At 42.0% G+C, this 11,459-nt stretch overlaps 1 non-coding gene and 1 pseudogene across 1 annotated transcript; one reads left to right on the forward strand and one right to left on the reverse strand.

Moving 5' to 3' along the window:
* Positions 1–5,495: 5,495 nt before the first annotated feature.
* Positions 5,496–5,602, reverse strand: LOC147944259 (small nucleolar RNA R71). The gene has a single exon (XR_015558716.1). It is a non-coding gene; the product is annotated as a small nucleolar RNA R71 (small nucleolar RNA).
* A 1,980-nt stretch (positions 5,603–7,582) lies between these two features.
* On the forward strand, positions 7,583–10,430 carry LOC147944260 (uncharacterized; annotated as a pseudogene).
* Positions 10,431–11,459: the final 1,029 nt, after the last annotated feature.

An 11,459-nucleotide genomic window follows, 5' to 3' on the forward strand; every position in this document is an offset into this window, starting at 1 on the left:
CAGCAATGCTTCATTGCTAAGTACACTTTACAGAGGAGTGGTCCCCAAGATACGGATGTTGCTGGACACCGCAAGCAATGGTAACTTCCTCAACAAGGATGTTGATGAAGGTTGGGACCTAGTTGAGAACTTGGCTCAATCTGATGGCAATTACAATGAGGAGTATGATCGCAATGTGCGATCCATTGGAGAGGAAGATGTCAAGTACACGAGGAACATGAAAGCCCTCAATCACAAGCTCGATAAGCTACTCAGCCAGCAGCAGCATGTTCATGCAATATCAGAGGAAGAATAGTTTTTACAACAAGATGGGGAGACTGTACAAATAGAGGATGTTAACTACATCAACAACCAAGGAGGTTACAACAAAGGGTACAACAATTACAAGCCGAATTCGAACCTATCCTACCGATACTCGATACACGGCCCAATACCTCCATCTAGTTCCTCATTGCTGGATTTGCTATCCCTGATGCACACAGTCCTATCCACTCAGAAGACCGACACGATACACATTAACACAAGATTTGATGATCTTGCCTGCCGTCTATCAACCAACTTCCAAGAACTACATAACAAGTTTGATGCCTTGGGATCTCGAATTTAGGTGCTTACAGATAACTCGCCTTCCACATCAAAAAGTCCCTGGGAGTATGCAAACGCGATAGCCCTACGGAGTGGACGACAATTACCACCTCGAACGGCACCATTGAACATCACTGAGGACAACAATGATTTAGATGGGGAGGATCTCCGTGAACCGGCCACCTCTGCTGAACCACCAACCCACTCCCCAGAACAACCCGACCCTTCACCCGACCATACTACTCGGATAGATGATCAGGTTGACACTCTGGCAACTCCGCCTCCTGCAGACAAACCAGGAGGAGAGAAACAGAAAGGAAGAAGATTCACCCCCCACCTTACAAGCTACCTTTGCCATTCACTGGACGATTTCGAAAGGAACTTCTGGAGAAGTACAAGGCATTGTTCGAGAAACATATGCAAGAACTCGAACTTTGCATGCCCCTAATGGACGCTTTCACCTTGATACCTCCTTACCGGAATTTCCTGAAGGATGCAGTGATGGAGCGGATCAAGCAAGTACAAGGGATGGTCATACTCAATCATGAGTGCACTGCCATAATCCAGAGGACTGCTGCACCTAAGAAACTAACAACCCGGGATCGTTAACTTTACCTTGCTCGATCGAACCGTTGAAGTTCGGAAGATGTCTTTGCGATTTGGGAGCATCAGTCAGCTTGATGCCACTAACTGTAGCCAAACTTCTTGGATTCGAGAAATTCAAGCCTACCGACATCCAACTGGTTCTGGCAGATCGAATTACTAGGTTGCCAAGAGGAGTTTTGGAAGATTTGCCGGTCAAGGTAGGGCCAGTAGATGTACCAACCGACTTCGTGGTTTTGGAAATGGATGTGGAGCCAAGGGATCCGCTTATCTTAGGACGACCATTCTTAGCCACCACAGGGGCAATGATCGATGTAAGGAACGGGAAGATCGATCTGAAGCTCGGGGAAGACCTCACTATGCAGTTTGACATTCGGGAAACTATGAAAAAACCTACAATAGCTGGTCAAACCTTCTGGATAGAGGAGTTAGAAAAACTGCGTGAGGAGGCATTTGAGGAGATTGCAATCGGGGATTGCTTACAAACAGCGCTAAAAAATGATGGTAAGGAGGGATTCATACATCAAGAAACGGAGCTCTACAAGGAGCTGCTTGATACTTATCGAGAAGTCATCAAACCGAAGCTAAGTGAGGACATGAGGGAAGCTGAAAGAGAGGGAGTAATGCTCGACAAAAGAAGCCTGGACAAGTCAGTAGTCCCCTCCTACGTCATGTCGTGCAGTTGCTCAACACCAGCCCACACGGACGCTAACACGATCACCCCATCGAGTAGGGTGATCGAGCACAACCTCGAGCAGCAACTCCAAACCACTGATGATTGGTCCGAGTCTAAGGCGCCTAAAGTGGAACTCAAACCTCTTCCATCTAGGCTAAGGTACGCTTTTTTAGGACCTAATTCAACTTATCCAGTGATCGTTAATTCTAGCCTGTCTGAAAAGGAAATGAAATTGCTTTGCACTCAATTAAGAAACTATAGAAGAGCAATATGTTATACTCTAGATGATATCAAGGGTATATCCCCTGATCTCTGCACCCACCGGATAAACCTGGAGGATGAGTCGTACTCTAGTGTAGAATCTCAGCGTCGGCTAAACCCGAACCTGAAAGAAGTGGTGAAGATGGAAATTCTGAAGCTGCTCGATGCTGGAGTTATCTACCCTATTTCTGATAGCACTTAGGTGTCCCTGATGCACTGTGTTTCGAAGAAAGGAGGAATCACTGTCATCAAAAACGAGAAAGACGAGCTAATTCCCACCAGGACAATAACTGGTCATCGAATGTGTATTGACTATAGGAAGCTTAACGTAGCCTCAAGGAAGGATCATTTTCCCCTGCCTTTCATCGACCAGATGCTGGAACGTCTCGCTAACCACCCTTACTACTGTTTCCTTGACGGGTATAGTGGATTTTTCTAAATCCCAATACACCCTGCTGACCAGGAGAAGATAACGTTCACCTGTCCTTATGGTATATTTGCCTATAAGAGGATGCCTTTCGGTTTGTGCAACGCTCCCGCGACTTTCCAAATATGCATGACATCTATCTTCTCGGATTTAATAGAAGAAATGGTGGAAGTTTTATGGATGACTTTTCAGTTTATGGAGCTTCTTTCACATCCTGTCTGTCAAACCTCTGCAAGGTGCTAAAACGGTGTGTAAAAACCAACCTAGTGTTAAACTAGGAAAAGTGCCACTTTATGGTCCAGGAGGAGATAGTTTTAGGACACAAGATCTCAGAAAAAGGATGATGTTCATATATTTTACCATGTTTTCCCTTAGTTTATTCACATCTTTTGCTATCCATTTTTACCATTATTACGTAGCTTTAGGACTAATCATGCATTAGAGTTTAGCTGCATTGCATTTGCATCTTTTCATGCATAATCAGGTGATTTTGGAGCTTAAGGAGCATGGAAGCAATGCTGAGGAAAAGTGAAGCAATCATGAAGGGAAAGCAAGAGAGTTAAGGCTGAAGAACCAAGGTCGAGAGTCCAACTCGACCGCACACTCGACCAGACACTCGACCGTGTGCTGAGGAGGACTCGACCGAGTGGAGAATGCACGAGAGAAGCCAGCTCGACCTGCCACTCGACCAAGTACAGGTCGAGTTGACCGAACCGTTGACTATTTTGTCTTTTAGTATTTTTAGGGCTTCCACTCCCTCTCCTATATAAAGCCTTGTACCTGCAGCCACCAAAACAGTCCAGCTTTTTAGATATTCTCTAAACCTAGTTTTTACCCTTTTGGGAATTATTCCTTTTGCACTTTTATTTTTCTTAGATCTTGTACTTGTTTTTAAGGAGAAAAAGACTAAATTCTTCAATATTGTTGGTTTCATAACTTTCTTAATATTGAGAATTCGAGTTTGATTCTTTCTCCAATATTGTAGATCTTTGTTTCATCTTTCTAATGATGCAAGTTTCGTATTTTTCTGGGTTTTTGACTTTGTTCATCATGTGTTCCTGTGAGTAGTTCTCTAGGATCTTGAGGATGGGTTAGGCTGGATTGATCTTGTGGTTTGTTTGATTTGGTCAAGATTGATTGTTGTAGATCTCTTCTAGGCTAGATGTTCTTAATGCTGATCCTATATCTGAGAAGGTAGGGTTTGATTTCAAGCATCTTAGCATCACACCAATGTTTAAGAAGCATAGATAAGGCTAGATCTAGAGCTTACCATTAGGCTTGCTAAGAGATTAGAGGTCTTGTTTGGTTTGAGATGTATTGCTTAATGCCTGCTTGTGTAGACTCTTTACTATGTGAGAACAAGTCTAGAGATGCATAGGTTTGATTGTTTCTTGCCATGAGAGTGGATGAAACTTGTCTTAGATTTATATGTCTAGAGATTAGCTCAAAGTTTGCTTGAGATTTGTTGACCAAGTTAGATAACCACAATGATTAGTTCGGCCCATGAATCCCTCCTCAGGACCTTCTTTATTATTGATTTTTAAGTTTTAATCTTGTTGCTTGCTTGTTGTTTGATTTGTTTTTGCATTGCTCTGTTTTTATTGTGTTGCTCTGTTTTTGTGTTTAGTCTAGCTCGACCCTGCACTCGATCTACACTCGATCGAGTGCTAGCTCGAGTTCTTCCCCAGAACTTTGGTTTATGATTTGTAGTTGTCCTGTCTTATTTCTAGTCTCGTTCTATTTGCATTTCTGTTGCATTTACTTATTGTCCTGTTCATTATTGTCTTGCATTAGTTCATTATTGTAGTTTTTATTTCTGTTCTAGCTTCATATAAGTCATAATCATTCTGTTCCATTTACATTTAGCATCTAGTTCTTGTAGTTTTACTTTCTGCACTTTGCATTTTCATCATAAGATTGTTAGTGACAAACATCCTTTACATTTGGCTTGACTTAGTCTCATATGCATGTCTTAATTGTTCACAGACACTCAGATAGGATTGACACCTCTTATACTGCAACTGCATAAGGGGAATTGAAACACCTTACCATCCATTCATTCATATCTCACCATTGCATACATTCATCATCATTCACCACCATAGAAAAACCTTGTTTCAATTTGGCACCGTTCCCCATTTGAGTGTGTTTTTGTGACATTTAGGATCCATATTAGTCTAAGATTAAGTTCGTTTATACACTTGTGAAGTTGCTGGATTCGAATCTTCTGTTGCTGGGTTGTCTTGAGTTTCAGGTACCCACTCGACCAACCACTCGACCACCACTCGACCAAGCAGTGATAGAGCACCTAATCGAGTCAGAAGCGGTCTCTATATGGACACCACTTCCCAGTCGCCTTGAACGCCTACACGAGCCTGAGCTCAACTGTGTACCTGTTCGAGTCTGTACTCGTGTCTGTTGATGCACACAAGGTCTAAGGGGAAAGACAATCTTCAAAAGCCTCTTGACAACATCCATAGGCTGCAAAAAGGTTTGGGAAATCATAGAAGAAGAGTAGTTCAAGTTCAGCAAGAGGATTAAGTCATCATGGAGCAACAAGCTAACCATGAGCAGAGACCTAGGCACATTGGTGCTGGAGATGCACCCAACACACACAACCAAAGAGCTGGTATTGTGCCTCCTACAATTCCTAATAATAATTTTGAGATCAAGAGTGGATTGATCTCCATGATTCAAGCCAACATGTTCCATGGGTTGCCAATGGAAGATCCACTAGATCACCTTGATGAGTTTGATAGAATATGTGGTCTTACCAAGATTAATGGAGTGAGTGAAGATGGATTCAAGTTGAGGCTCTTCCCATTCTCACTTGGAGACAAGGCTCACCTTTGGGAGAAGACTCTTCCTACTGGAGCAATAACCACATGGGATGCTTGCAAGAAGGCTTTCTTGGCAAAATTCTTCTCAAATGCAAGGACTCCTAGATTGAGGAATGAAATTTCTAGGTTTGCTCAAAGGAACAATGAGAGCTTTTGTGAAGCTTGGGAGAGGTTCAAAGGATTTCAGACTCAGTGTCCTCACCATGGCTTCAGCAATGAGTCCCTACTTAGCACATTGTACAGAGGAGTGCTTCCCAAGATTAGGATGCTTCTTGACACAGCCTCTAATGGCAATTTCCTTAACAAGAATGTGGAAGAAGGCTGGGAACTAGTTGAGAATCTTGCTCAGTCAGATGGAAACTATAATGAGGACTATGACAGAACCATAAGGTCATCCTTAACTGATCAAGAGGACAAGTACAAGAAGGACTTGAAGATGGTCAATGAGAAGCTTGAAAAGATCCTTCTTAGCCAACAAAAGTCAATTCACTTCATTGGTGAAGAAGAGGTTCCAGTTCAAGAGAGGGAGAATGAATTTGCTGAGCTCTATTATCTGCAAAACCAGGGTGGATTCAAAGGCTACAACCAAGGAGGGTTCAAGAACAACAACCTCTCCTATAGGAGCACCAATGTAGCTAATCCACAAGACCAAGTGTATCCACCTCAACAGCCTCAACAACAACAAAACTATGTCCCCAAACAACAACATCAAGTGTTCCAGCCACAGTTGTGTCTCCCACCAGGGTTTCAGACTAACCAAGGCCAAGAACAAGACTTAAGAGCTATGATGCAACAGTTGTTGATTGGGCAAACACAAGGAAAGATTGAGGCAGCAAACAGATTTGCTGAGTTAAACAGGAGGATATCAGATGTTTACAGTGAACTTTATGCCAAGTTTGACACACTAACTTCCAAGATTGAGACCATGGAGAACCAATAAGCTAATGCCCCAAACAACAAAGGCAAGGCCATTATGCACTCTATAGAATCTGCTCATGCTATCAATCTACGCAGTGGAAGGGTTCTACCAACAAGAGAGGGAGCGTTACCAGACACTGAGGACAGTGGTGATCTTCAACAAGAAGAGACTCAAAATGAAAATGATGTCGAACTCGACCAGCCACTCGACCACTCACTCGACCGAGTGTGTGATCGAGCACCCGATCGAGCAGCCTCTCAGGAAAGAACTAAGACAGTTACTTCCAAAGAATAAGAAGTCTGATTCATTCCTCCTCCTTACAAGCCTCCACTACCTTTCCCAGGGAGATTTAAGAACCAGATGGTTGAGAAATACAAGGCATTGTTTGACAAACAAGTTAGAGAGATTGAGCTTAGAATGCCTCTAATAGATGCCTTTGTGATGATTCCTCCTTACCAGAAATTCTTGAAAGATGCTGTGATGGAAAGGATCAAAGAAGTTCAGGGGATGGTGATTCTTAGCCAAGAGTGCAGTGCTATCATCACAAAGAATAAGAAGTCTGATTCATTCCTCCTCCTTACAAGCCTCCACTACCTTTCCCAGGGAGATTTAAGAACCAGATGGTTGAGAAATACAAGGCATTGTTTGACAAACAAGTTAGAGAGATTGAGCTTAGAATGCCTCTAATAGATGCCTTTGTGATGATTCCTCCTTACCAGAAATTCTTGAAAGATGCTGTGATGGAAAGGATCAAAGAAGTTCAGGGGATGGTGATTCTTAGCCAAGAGTGCAGTGCTATCATCACAAAGCAAGTGAATCCTCAAAAGCTAACAGATCCTGGTTCCTTTACTCTACCTTGCTCTATAGGCCCTTTAACCTTCAACAGATGCCTATGTGATTTGGGAGCCTCAGTAAGCCTAATGCATCTATCAGTTGCTAAGCGCCTAGGGTTTACAAGGTACAAGCCATGCAATATATCTTTGATCTTAGCTGATAGATCAATAAGACTACCACATGGTGTTTTGGAGGACCTACCAGTTAGAGTTGGAGCAGTAGAAGTCCCAACAGACTTTGTAGTCTTGGAAATGGATGAAGAACCAAAAGACCCTTTGATATTAGGGAGACCTTTCCTAGCTACAGCAGGAGCAATAATTGATGTGAGACAAGGGAAGATTGATCTTAACTTGGGAGAGGACCTCAAAATGACATTTGACATTGTAGAAGCTATGAAGAAACCAACCATTGGAGGGCAAGTCTTTTGGACTGAAGAGATGGAAAAATTATCAGGAAAATTGATGGAAGAACTAGCTGAACAAGATCACCTTAGGACTGCTTTAACCAAAAGTGGAGAGGAAGGTTTCATTCATAAGGAAACCAAGGCCTATGAAGAAATATTGGATTCCTGTAGAGAATCAGATCATCCAGAGGTTTTTGAGGGATTACCTGCACAAAGAGAGGAAGTCTGGTCAGTTCAAATAGCAACTTCAGATAGCTCGACCGTCAGCTCGAGCACGCACTCGACCGAGCACCAAAGCCACTCGACCGAGTGCAACGCCGAGTCCTACGCAGATGATTGGTCCGAACTAAAGGCACCAAAAGTAGAGCTCAAACCTCTCCCATTTGGGCTAAGGTACGTTTTTTCTAGGTGAGAACTCTACTTATCCTGTTATAGTAAATGCTAAATTGAGTAAGAAAGAACTTTATTTGCTAGTTGTTGAGCTAAGGAAGTATAGGAGAGCCATTGGTTATACTTTGGATGACATTCAAGGCCTTTCACCTAGTCTTTGCATGCATATAATCCATCTTGAAAATGAATCTTACTCCAGCATTGAACCCCAAAGAAGGTTAAACCCCAACCTAAAAGAAGTAGTTAAGAAAGAGATCCTTAAGTTGCTTGATGCTGGTGTAATCTATCCTATCTCTGATAGTACTTGGGTTTCACCAGTACATTGTGTCCCAAAAAAAGGAGGAATCATTGTAGTAAAGAATGATCATGATGAATTAATTCCAACTAGAACCATTACAGGGCATAGAATGTGCATTGATTATAGAAAGCTTAATTCAGCTACTAGGAAAGATCATTTTCCCCTTCCTTTCATTGATCAAATGTTAGAAAGATTAGCTAATCACACTCACTACTGTTTCTTGGATGGATATTCTGGATTTTTCTAGATTCCTATTCATCCTAATGATCAAGAGAAGACAACATTCACATGTCCATATGGTACTTTTGCCTATAGAAGAATGCCATTTGGCTTATGTAATGCTCCAGCAACTTTTCAAAGATGCATGATGTCTATCTTCTCTGATCTCATTGAGGATGTTGTTGAAGTGTTTATGGATGACTTCTCTGTCTATGGAGACTCCTTTTCTTCTTGTCTTGATAATTTATGCAGGGTTTTAAAAAGATGTGAAGAGACAAACCTAGTCTTGAATTGGGAAAAGTGTCACTTCATGGTTGAAGAAGGGATAGTTCTTGGTCATAAGATTTCAGAGAAAGGGATTGAGGTTGATAAGGCAAAGATTGAAGTCATGGTTCAACTTCAACCACCAAAAACAGTCAAGGACATAAGGAGCTTTCTTGGTCATGCTGGGTTTTATAGAAGATTCATCAAGGATTTTTCAAAGATAGCTAGGCCATTGACAAGGTTGCTTTGCAAGGAAACTGAGTTCAACTTTGATGAAGATTGCTTGAAGGCTTTCAAGGAGATCAAGGCTGCTTTGATTTCAGCTCCAATAGTCCAAGCTCCTAACTGGGATCTTCCATTTGAGATTATAAGTGATGCTTCAGACTTTGCAGTAGGAGCAGTCCTAGGACAGAAAAAAAGAGAAGAGGCTGCATGTGATCCATTATGCAAATAGAACCTTGGACGAAACTCAAGGAAGATATTCAACAACAGAGAAAGAACTCCTAACAGTGGTATTTGCCTTTGAAAAATTCAGAAGCTACTTAGTAGGGTCCAAGGTAATTGTGTACACTGATCATGCTGCTTTGAGGCACATCTACTCAAAGAAGGATACAAAACCAAGGTTGTTGAGATGGATTTTGCTTCTTCAAGAGTTTGACATGGAAATAGTTGATAAAAAGGGGATAGAGAATGGAGCAGCTGATCACTTGTCCAGGATGAGGATAGAAGAGGAGATTCCAATTGATGATTCAATGCCTGAGGAGAAACTGATGCTGATTGGGACAACACGGCTCACAACTCGACCAACCACTCGAACAGGCACTCGGCCGAGTCTGTTCGGGTGCCCGATCGAGCAGGACGAGATGGAAGAGTGGATGGCACTAGAGAGTGAGGATCTGCCTTGGTATGCTGATATTGTCAATTACAAGGTGTGTGAGGAAATCCCAGCAGACATGGACCCCTATAGGAAGAAGAAGCTCCTCAAAGACATCAATGGATACAATTGGGATGAACCTTACTTATACAAGAAGGGATCAGATGGATTGTTTAGAAGGTGCTTAGCGGAAAAAGAAGTTGAAGTAGTGTTAGGACATTGCCATGGCTCTGCTTATCGAGGACATTTTGCAACTTTCAAGACAGCCCAGAAAGTCTTGCAAGCTGGCCTATGGTGGCCTACATTATTCAAGGATACTCATAAGTTCATCACAAAGTGTGATGCTTGCAAAGAATGGGAAATATCACAAGAAGGAATGAGATACCTCAAAATCCAATTCTTGAAGTTGAGATATTTGATGTGTGGATAATTGATTTCATGGGACCTTTTAATCCCCCTTCAAATGGTCACAAGGTGGTTCTTAAACTTTTCAAGACCATAATCTTCCCAAGGTATGGAATCCCAAGGGTTGTGATAAGTGATGGAGGAACACACTTCATCAACAAGATCTTTGAAGGAATGCTAAGGAAATATGGAGTTAAGCACAAGGTGTCTACAGCCTATCACCCTCAGACAAGTGGGCAAGTTCAGGTGTCAAACAATCAGATCAAAGCCATTCTATCAAGAATAGTAGGAGCAACAAGGAAGGACTGGTCTAGTAAGCTTGATGAAACACTTTGGGCTTATAGAACAGCTTTTAAAACTCCTATAGGAAGAACCCCATTCCAGCTTGTGTATGGAAAGTCTTGTCACCTTCCAGTTGAAGTTGAGTACTAGGCTCTATGGGCAATCAAACTTCTGAACTTGGATCTTGAAACAGCACAAGCTAAGAGAAGCCTTGATTTGCATGAACTTGAGGAGATTAGATTTGAAGCTTATGAAAACTCCAAAATCTACAAGGAAAGGACTAAGGCCTTCCATGATAAGAAGATTCTCATAAAGGACCTTAAGCCTGGAGATCAAGCCTTGCTTCACAATTCAAAACTCAAGTTATTCCCTGGGAAGTTGAAAAGTAGATGGGGAGGTCCTTTTGAAATAAAAGAGATTTTACCATATGGAGCTGTCACACTTCTCAACAAAGATGGTAGTGAGTTTACAGTCAATGGGCAGAGAGTTAAGAAATATTTGGGAGAGAAGGAGACACATGAGAAGTGCACAATGTTTCTCAAGGATGCCCCTCAAGCTTGAAGAGCTATAGAAGTCAAGCTTAGTGACTCTAAAGAAGCTCACTAGGGAGGAAGTCCCTAAGGTATCTCTGTATATATTGCTTAGAATTTTGGTATTTTGACTTTTGTTTTGGTGTTTTCATGGTCAGGGAAGCAAGGGAGTCTAAACAGAAGAGGAGAGGGACACACGTGGTCCAGCTCGACCCCCCCACTCGAGCACACACTCGACCGAGTGGCGGTCGATCGCCATCGTCGAGCTGCCCCAATCTCCATCTCCAAGTCACCAACAAGAACCCAACTACTCCTTTGACACCATGCAAGAGGATGTGGACAACTTCTTCCACAACCCTTGAGGTACCACTATAACCTTCACTTGTAAATACCATTGCATCTCAGATTATGTTTTGTTTTTGATCTTGAATCCTCTTACAAATTTCTTTCACACAGAGGACTGTGTGATTTAAGTTTGGGGGAGAGTTTGAGGTAGCATTTGACATTGTGTTTTGTGTTCTTATTTCGAATTTTTAGCATCCTCATATTAGTATTTGCATAGCATCTAAGGCATAGAAAAACCCTAAAAATTTGAAATTTTTTTGCAAAAATCTTTATAAAAAAAAAGAGTATTCATGTAGTTTGCATT

Source organism: Camelina sativa, chromosome 5 (assembly GCF_030686135.1).
Source record: "Camelina sativa cultivar CO46 ecotype springtype chromosome 5, ASM3068613v1".
In the NCBI taxonomy this organism is placed as follows: domain Eukaryota; kingdom Viridiplantae; phylum Streptophyta; class Magnoliopsida; order Brassicales; family Brassicaceae; genus Camelina; species Camelina sativa.